Raw genomic sequence first — 10,110 nt, forward strand, 5'->3', positions numbered from 1 at the left:
ATTAACCCCCGCGTGCCTTCCAGCGAACGAATGACGTCGCCACAATAGACGTAAATGCAAACGTCCAACTGTGATGCCGTATCTTTGTCAGGAATTGCTTGGAAACACGATCACCATGACAGGATAATAAACGACTCAATAAAGCAGGAGGATTTCTGAAAGGTTTAACAACGACTTTTCCACCTTTGCAACAAAGGTTATAAACAATTTTACGTAGCACCCATGAAGAATATGGATTGGCCCTCTCCTCAAACCAAAAAGAAGCCTTGCAGTGAGGGCACTGGTACTTAGGAGGACCATAGTAAGATCTATCCTTATAGGAAACTACAGAAAACACAATACTCAAGGAGGCCGTCATGACAGGAAAAGGAAAAAACAAAACTAACATCAACATAATAGTTAGTACCTTTGCAATTGTCAACTACCTCGACAGGAAAACCAGTCCAATCAGTTGGCAAGTCCCCTTCAAACCGAAGATCTACATGCATGTTGTTATGAGAAACAACAGCCAAAACAAAGATACTAAGGATGGAAAGACAGGAACCCCGACCAAGAAGACCAGTACATGTAACACCATGGCAACGAAGGCCCCTAAGTAATTTACGCCTCTTCCGATTTCTAGCCGACATGGCAGGAGTGAGCACTGGGAACCAGGCATCCCCTAGAAAACGACAGAACCGACACAAATGAACAGATGCAAGCCAAACAAAACCTAAGGAAATGACCATATAGACAACATACCCTTTCTCTTACGAATACCACAAACACCAACAACAGGAGCATGCAAAACACTCCGACGGCGAGCCATCATCAACAATGAGCACACATATATGCAAATACTGCATATTAAGACGAAAGCGAAGTAAAGACAGCACAGGTAAATGCAAAAAAGTATCAAACAGGAGCACAAGAGACAGTAGAGCCAATTAAATGAAATAATAATGATTCATGCATACAAAGAGCTGTTTATTACAAGCATACCCAAGGGAACAATATAATGACCAGACATAATCTATCTAAGACACTCCTAGACGGGCTTTAGAACCCAGACACCGAATTGACCAGCTGTGAATACAATAATTGTAATTGAACACTTGTATTTATACCAGCGACATCAACCTGCCCGCCTGCATGTACCAGAGGCCAGGCAGGCTGGGCAAGCGCACCTGCAAGCACCAGAACCGACTGTGCAACACCTTTATACGCTAACATGCTATCGTAATTGTAATCTGCAACAACAAACCCATATATCCCTTGTAAAAATTGGTTTGACACCGCACCACGTCATCCCTGGTAAGAACATCAATCTCCACCCCTCCAAGCAGACAACCATCGGATGCCACCTCTCGAACATAAGAATGAAACGGCAATCGACAATAGCTCGCAACAGCCTCAAGCAGAGGCACACAGGAAGAACTGATAATAAACATGCCTGTAATAATTAATTATTAAGGAGCAACCGGAAAAATACCAACCCAGACCATACAAAGGGAAGAACACAGAAGCTTATGAAATAAATAGTAATAAACACAACTAAATAGCAAGCAATAGGAAACATAGCAAGGCACGACTTACCCTATGAACCGAGCAGCAGCTCCGCCAGTAAGTAGTTTCCAACAACAAAGTGGAACCCAAGAACTCAGTTGTAACTGAAACAAGCTGCCAAACAGAAAGTAAGGACCATGAAAGAAAGCAAGGCAAATTAATAAACAGAGAAACCATATGTAGAAGAAATGAAGTCTGTAATTGAGAAGTGCAGATAATCACTAAAGTAGAGAACTAACATAACATAATAGCTGAAGGTGGCAAGCAAAAACAAGCAGACCAGATGAGCATAGCAAGCGTGAAACGCATTCAGGAGCAGTTGGTCAACATGCAAAGACACATAATGAAAGCCTAAAGCATGGACACCAGATAACCGAATCTCACAGCAAGAAGCTAACAGCAGACACCCCCTACCAGAAGGCACCCTCATTAGCAGAACTGTAAACACATCAAGCACACAATCTCAAATTCTCTTTGTAACCAACCATGCCAAGTTGCCAACCATCATGGACAACATCTTAACAGCCCGGCGGAGCTCAAATCCAACACTCTCTTCCTAACCAAACATCCACCCCTTAAGACAAGGCAAACATCCAGCACTGAGACCATTATAACAAGCAGAGGGATACCCAACCATAATAACTTAGGCAGACCAAATCAATCGACAGAGGTCAATTAACAGACCAAACCCTTTATTTTTTCACACGTCACCTGACAAAGAATAATGTCACCAAACCAGTCCAAAAGGCGCATACCCTGGTACATCGACCTCTTCTGAAAATCTCACTACAATCATAGAGAGAGAATCCCGGCCCTAGCAAGATCCAGACAACTAAGAAAAAAAACACCTGTCACGCATAAGCAAACAAAGGAGGCACAATCGAGAACTACTAAAATCTAACCGGAGGACACCACCATTCGTCTCCATCAACATAAAGAGACAAATGTGAACTACCAAAATCCAACCAGAGGACCCAACCAATACAAGAAGAAACCAAACAAATTCACTGATTTGCCACCGTCCACACCCATATGATCGACGGACACACCATACCGAGCAATACACACAGACAAACAAGAAACATAAAAACAGAGATAAGGAAAACGAGAGGTCGACCTGTAGTTTCCTGATGAAAACGCAAAGACCAGCACAGATCGACCAGCGGCACAGCAAATCTAGGCCAAGTGAGGAGGAGAACAACGGACCTGCAAGTAATAGACACCCAAGATCCAAAACTGGTCAGACATGACAATTCGAACACAGAAAAGAGGAAAGAACCGAGAGGAGAACCACCTTAGCCGACGTCACCCCAGCGCGCCGCCATCGGAGCCCCTCGGCGACCAACCCAGCGACGACTCATGGACCAGGGAGCAGGACTACAGAGAGGATTGAGCAACGAAACGAAAGGAGGAGGGGAGTAGAAGAGGCAGGCGACGACGCAGGATAAGGGAGACGACCCACGCCCTACGCCGTCGTACAACTCCGGGCCACGCGAGGTCCGGGTGCCTCTCCCCACGCACGGGCAGCGCGCCTCGACCCCGACACCGGATCCGGCACCGCCATGGGCCGCTCGACGGGGCAGGGGCTGGAACTGGATGGCGGCGGGGCAGGGAGGCGCGGGCGGGGCTAGGGTTTGGAGGGAGGGAGAGAGGCGAGGCGGCATGGAGAGGAGAGGGGTGCGGCGCGAGTGCGGGTCTGCGGGGAGAGCGACGACCAGGCGCTCACACCTGCCGCTATGGGATATTTTCCCAGTCATGCAAAATGACAGAAATGCCCCCAGCGGGGCACCGGAATTGCACGCGGTGGCACGCGTTTTTGACTACTATTCATTGTAGCAGTGTCTCCTCTCGATCCGGCGGCCCAGATCGTCCGGAGGCTCGATCCGACGGACGGAATCGCATCAGAAAACGAGATGGACGGCCAGATGTCGCTGAGCTCTGAGAACGCTCATGTTCTCCCAACTAACATAGTACGAAGATAATATTAAATTAAATGGCCTCTAGAGTGTGTAGGAATATTGTCCCCAGAGCTATAATATTGTTGGCACACCTGAGTAGTATCACTGAGTACATCTGACTGTATATGAATATAGTAACCCCAGAGCCATACATAGATCTGCCCTCTGTGGTGCTTTTATAGGGATATAGTAAATGTACCAGGGATACTCAACGACCACCCGGTGTTTCCGGTGGAACGCCGTGCATCATGGCATATGATCTCCGCGCATGCACCAACTCCTCGCCGCAAAAAGGCGCCACGCCGATGAACGGTGCCACACGCACGACCTCTTCTATTTTATGCAACTTGAACTACAGTGGGCGCATACCACACATCACATGGGGGTATTTATACACGGGCGCGCACACACGACCCGGCCACTAACAAGTCATGCATGCATGCAGCTCGTCGATGCCGCCGATTTTGAAGGAAGTTGCTGGGCGTAGTCCCGCGGCCAGGGCGAGCGAGCCTCTAGGCGTGCGTGCGTAGCACCGATGGGAGCATACCCGGGGAGCAGGCAAGCCCCATCCCTGGCGGCGCACACGATGTGTTGCAGCGCGTACGTTGCGGCTGGCTTAACTGATCGCCCACAACTCCAGACGCCTCACCATCACACGCCTGGCCACAAACCGGCTTGACTCGGACTATTTGATTGAACCAACAAAGATGTTGCACCGCTAATAATCTGTCTTTAGAATAGATCATGAACAAACCGAAGCGGTCAACTAACATTTCTCAGGTACTCCCTCAGTCTAGGTGTGTAAGTCATCTTACATTGTGCACCGCGACCAAGCGGCTCGGCTTGCTCAGCCAACGAGCCTACTTCAAGCGGCTCGGCTCGTTTTGGGTACGGCTCGGCTCAGACCGAGCCGGCTCGAAAGCCAGCGGCCACCAGTTTTCATTTTTACTTACAGAAGAAGAAGACAGAACCTCTGTATATAGTCCACAATCTTGATTGTTTTGCAGCAATTAAACCCATATTTTAAAAGAAAAACAGTTTATACTGCTTAAAATGAAACATCCAGCAGTATATTGTTTTAAGAAATGGTCATAGTAATGAAAAATAAGCTTTCTTCTATGAATTTTTCTAAAAAAATAAGCTTTCTGCAGTATATAACATTAAAGAAAGATGGTTAATTAAACTATGACCATCCCAGTGGACCGTATCTATATGTTGTATCTACTAATCTACACCATTTGATATCAGATCAATTTGTGGCCTAGTTGTCCTACATCTTACCAATTGTGGTCACCCTTAAACGGATGGATGCGTAGGCAGAGGCATAGTCAACAGCTGATTCCACCTCCTTCCTGGGTACTTCTCCACAATGGCTACATAGCTAGATTGAACTCACGGAGAACTCCTTCGTGCATCGAGTTGTCGGCAGATCTGGTCCAGGAGACCTCTGCCAGCCACCAGATGCCCACGGGAATGACCACCCCCTAAACAGCAGCTGGAGCGATAGGTGGAAGAGTGGACGCCCAATTAGTTGCCGGGGTCGCCGGAACGGCATCGCTCGCAGGGGGGTCGCGGCGCGCGGGATGGCTCGCCGATGTCACACGTGGCGGCGCCAATGGGGATGCGGGGTAGCGGGGTTAAGGCGACGTCGCGGAGATCGTGTGGCGGCCTACCGGGGTTACACCGTATGGCGTGCCTTCCTCGCCGGGGACCGGATCGACAGCATGGCAGCTGCAGCCACCTCTCTTGAACGCCATAGAGTGAATCCCCGCCGTGGAGGCAGATCTGTGCGGGGCTGGCAGTGAGGAGTGGCGAGGAGGAGAGAGATCAACGGATCTGTGGCAGTGTGTGACGGCGGCGACCTGGAGGAGGCGGTGTGTGACGGCGGCGACCTGGAGGCGGCGGCTCCTCTCGGGGCTGGGGCGGCTCCTCTCGGCGGCGGCGGTGGCGGTGGCTCCTCTCGGGGGCTGGGGCGTCTCCTCTCGGCTGCGGCGGCTCCTCTTGGGGCTCGGGGCTGAGATGAAACAGATCGAGATTGAGGGAGCCTCGTTGGCTGTTTGTTTTAAGTGCGGGTGAGATACGAAAGAAAAACCAGACCAAAAAAACGACGAAAAAAAACCAAACGAAGATGGGACGAAAAATCCTACGAAAACTACCAACTGCTTCATTAGGAGCCTCATGTTTCATTTTTTTCTCACCCCCTTCGTCTAACATTTTAGTAAGCTAATTAATCAACTTTTTGAACTCTCCAACCCCTTATTTATTCAGAAGAAACCAACAAAGAGTCTATTACAATAAGGGAAAGTAAGGCATTAGGGGCCTCATCAAACCAGGTGCTAGGGGAGAGAACCTAGCTAATCTTGCTAACTCGTGGGCAACAGAATTTGCTTCACGATGGCGATGCTTAAACTAACCTAATTAATCAACTTAATTTATTTAACAAACCAATTTAAGTTTTGTTTACTTACCAAACTTCTCGTCAAAATATAACATAAATCACAGGCATAATTGTCTTAATATGGGCGTAATAGGTTACTTATATCCCAAGATTCTATTTACAAAACTGTATTAATATAGGCAGATAAATCACAATCTAATATAATATAGATTATTATATCCTCACGGGCATTACAATAGTAAATAACAAGAGAAGAATAACCGGCCCGAATAAATTGCAATAGTAACCTACAGACATCCAAAGTTCTTGCCCTTCCCCCACCCCCGCCGCCGCTCCACGAGCGGGCCGGGGAAACCTAGCTCCGCCCCCAGCCTCCCCTCCTTCGGCCTCCTTCTCCCTCGCCGCCGCCTAGGGGTGCCGCCGGGCAAAGCCCGATCGGCGTGGGCGGCGGCGGGGTCGCTCCCTCTCCTCCTCGCGGAGCTCCCGGCCGGCGCGGGACGGCGGGCTGCAGGAGGCGTCAGGCTGTGGCGGGGCTCGGCGGCGCGAATCCGGGAGCTCCTGGTGGTGCCGGCGTGTCGGCCCCGCTGGTGCTTCGTGGTGGCGCGGCGACTACTTGGTGGGGCGTGCGTGGGCGTGATTCGGCGGCGGATCTGGCCAGGCGGCGCTGGCCGTGGGCGGTGTGGGCGGCGGCTGGGGTCCGGCTTCGGGCTCTCGGCGGCTGCGATGGTTCCTCTCCGTCGCGGGCGTGCAGCGGTGGTGCTTTGGACGGTGGCGGTCCGGCGACCTGGTGGTGGTGGCCGGCGGTGCACGTGGTGGTGGTGCTTCCACTTGGCGGCTCTCTGTGCCGGGAGGCAGGGGAGCGGCTTGGACGGGGACGGCGACGCCGACGGTGTGCCGGCTGCAGCGCGAAGGCGGGAACTTTACGGGCCTCGGAGATCCCGGTCGGGCCTGTGCGGCCACGGGCCTGGTATGTTCCTGCTATTGTGTCCGGTCAGCTACCGTCATCGACGGTGGAGGTGGGGCCCTCCCGCGTGCCGATGGTGCCGCTGCCCTAGTCCCGGCTCCTCTTCTTCATTGTGCAGGCCATGCTTCGCGGTGCCGTGGTGAGACAGCGTAGGAAGCTTCATGTCCGGGTTGGCGCAGGGTGGTGGTCGGTTTGATGGTGAGCTCCGGAGTGCCTGAGGTGAAGGTTGGGATCAGGAGAAATCCCTGTTGGCTTGGCCGACACCGACGCGGTGGCGCATGATGATGCCGCCGGACCTTCCTGGAGGGCGTCGAGGCTACCCTTCCTCTCTCCTCACACGGTACCGGGGGAAACCCTTGGCAGCAGCGTCGTCATCGTCGCGACCCTTCTTGGAGGAGTTGATTGGTACCGGCGCTTTGGAGGCTCGGAGCTTCGTGGGCGATCTCCGGTGGATGCAGCGGCCACGAGGCTTCTTCGTTTTTTGTCGATCCGCCGCTGTCGGCATTTGTTTCTCTTATATTTTCTCTTTCATTTTTTTGGGCGTGACTGTGCTGCTTCTACCCCAGCACCTATCGTTGATTGTCTCGGTTGATTGCTTTGTATACAAAGCGAAGGAAACCCTTTTTCGGTAATTGCAATAGTAAATAACAAGAGAAGAATAGCCGGCCCGAATAAATTGCATTCTCTAGCCCCCGACACCAGCTTTTCTTAAGAAACATCTCTTCTTTCCCTTTCCATTTTCAAAATTGGGAATGTAAAGATGAAACAAATACTACAATTAGATCAGGTTTAGTCCTAAACTTCGAACTTATAAAAGAAAATAAAAAAGAATACTTATCAAAGAATATTTTTTTGCTCCACTTAATAGACAAGCAGAATAGATTTGTCACTGAAGACTTCCCGACAAGGTCAGGCCGGTTATGAAGCGACAACAGCTACGCGTCGGTGTCTCATTCTAGCGGCAGCAATGGTCGTTCGATTTGATGGTCCAGGACCTTGATGTATAACACTAGGAAAAAGGCCTGTGCGTTGCAACGGGGAGAAAAGAGACTTAGCACCGCATAACTCGAGGCCCCTTAGCAGACTTGCACAAACTAAATATGCAATACTCGGGCAGTTCCCTACTAACACTGACAATAAACTATAAGATATGATCAATCCTAGAGGTTAAGGAAATCAGCAGCTATATTTTCCCTATTTATGTGCTCTGATCGTGGTATTGCCGTTGTTGAAGGCATACATGTGGGCCCCGTTGTCGACAACCTCTACGGGATAAACTATGGCCATGATGCAGACCCTGCTGCCACCGCCGAAGCTCTCCACCGCTGATGGATCAATCTGCATGACACATCATTCATGTTCAGTTCTGACACAAAGTGCGCGAAGTGAACAACATGAGAAATGAAATAGCTTCCCAAACTCACCAGAGTTCTCAGAGATATCTTCTTTTCCTTTTGAAGATCAGATTCAAAGAAGCCTCCATAGGCTGGTGTGTATAGTCCTAGTCTTAATGAAGAACTGTGCAAAAGAAAAGAAAATATTTATTTTTACTCTTCAGACATTTTTAGAGATAAATAAAACATTAAGGCAAAAACCATAAGCATTAACCTTCTTCAGATTAGCCACAGTTGCTCTGAAAAATATATAGAACACCTAACATGCCATTCCTTTTGTTACCAAATATGTAAAATTCTATATAAACTTCAGAAGACCCTGCATCATTTACTGACCTGAAACTTTTTGAGGTAAATTTTTTGTTTGGATGACCAAGGCAAGCCTGTTTGTGTAAAGGAAAGTACCTGAAAACTGTCAGCTCCCTTAATCTCAAATAAACCTCCTTTCTTCAGCTCTAGTCCATGACGGTTGATTTCATTTCCTCGAAGGGACTCGACCTCTTGAACTGGCTAGTGAAGCAACTGCTTGCCATGGCTGTCTAACCAAATTGTCCCGGGAATTGCCTAAAATTAATAGCAAAAAATGTTAAAGTTGCTACACTGATTGCTAAATCAATATTTCAATATGAAGCAGTTATAGCCAATGAGAGGCAGATTTTTTTACATGGATTCCAGCCCAAGCTTTTGCTACATCGTCTGAAGAACTGTCAGTCTTGTTAGTCCAACCCGGTATGATTCTCCTGCCCTTCTACGAGTCGAAATTACCATAATCGATCCTCGACCATAGCTGACAGTCATCTAGAATAAAGGTGTCACTTTTCAGATCATAAACCCCAATCATGTACTTGTCACAGGAATATCCAAAACAGTCATTCATGCCCAACTTCTCTGAAGTTCGAGGCAGCGGTTGGCATTATTTTTCCTGTTAGTCTTAACTTTTTCCTTTTTTTGTGATTTTGAAATTTTGATTTCCTAAAAAGTTGAAAGCTTGGAATTCTCAAAGTCAAAAGATCTAAAAGCTCAAATTTCAAAAGGTTGAAACTTGAATTCGAGATTCTAAAACTGAAATTTCAAAAGTTTCAAATTCCGAAAGCCGACACACAAATTTCTAAAAATCCGCACCACAAATTCCAAAAGTCCCCAAAAAAGAAAACTTTCTAAAATGGTATGTTCTTGTTTTTAGCAGATGTACTCCCTCCATTCCAAAATACTTGTAGTGGTTTTAGTCCAAAGTTAAAAAAGAGCCTACCAGCGCAGCCACGAGTTAACCATGTCATTTCAGGATATTTCATAGGGTATGGGGAGTCTGGAAAAGAAGGTGCTCTGTACGTGAGAAATTAACTCTCTCTAAAATTTCCACTACTAACTGCGATGAAACACTAAACATGGGTTTCTGACAAATAAACAACTTCTCAATCCTAATCCACCAACGAACTCATACCCTTAAACTCACATTTTCCCTTTCTGTGAAAAAGGAAATTGCTTCTGGATCTAAGGCTCCAAGGAGCCCGATTTTCGGAAATTTATAAAGAATTTTGAAAAACTTTGAAGTTTCAAATTGTGAAAACGAACACATGTACGTAGGGATGTACACTACATGTATGTGCAGTTTCATGATGAAAAATCATGTATATCTAGCCGGCACACTATTCACTATGGAAGTTCATGATTTTATTTTTCGTAGCTCACATCGTAACTTATCTCATCATGAAAACTTACAGACATGTAATATACATCCATATATATGTGTATATTTTGTTTCAGATTTTGAAACTTTAAAATATGATGATCTTACCTGTTCAGCACCCACCATTGAAGAGAAAACCCATCCCATCTGTGACAGAGACAAAG

The sequence above is a fragment of the Aegilops tauschii genome, chromosome 1 (assembly GCF_002575655.3).
Source record: "Aegilops tauschii subsp. strangulata cultivar AL8/78 chromosome 1, Aet v6.0, whole genome shotgun sequence".
NCBI lineage: Eukaryota > Viridiplantae > Streptophyta > Magnoliopsida > Poales > Poaceae > Aegilops > Aegilops tauschii.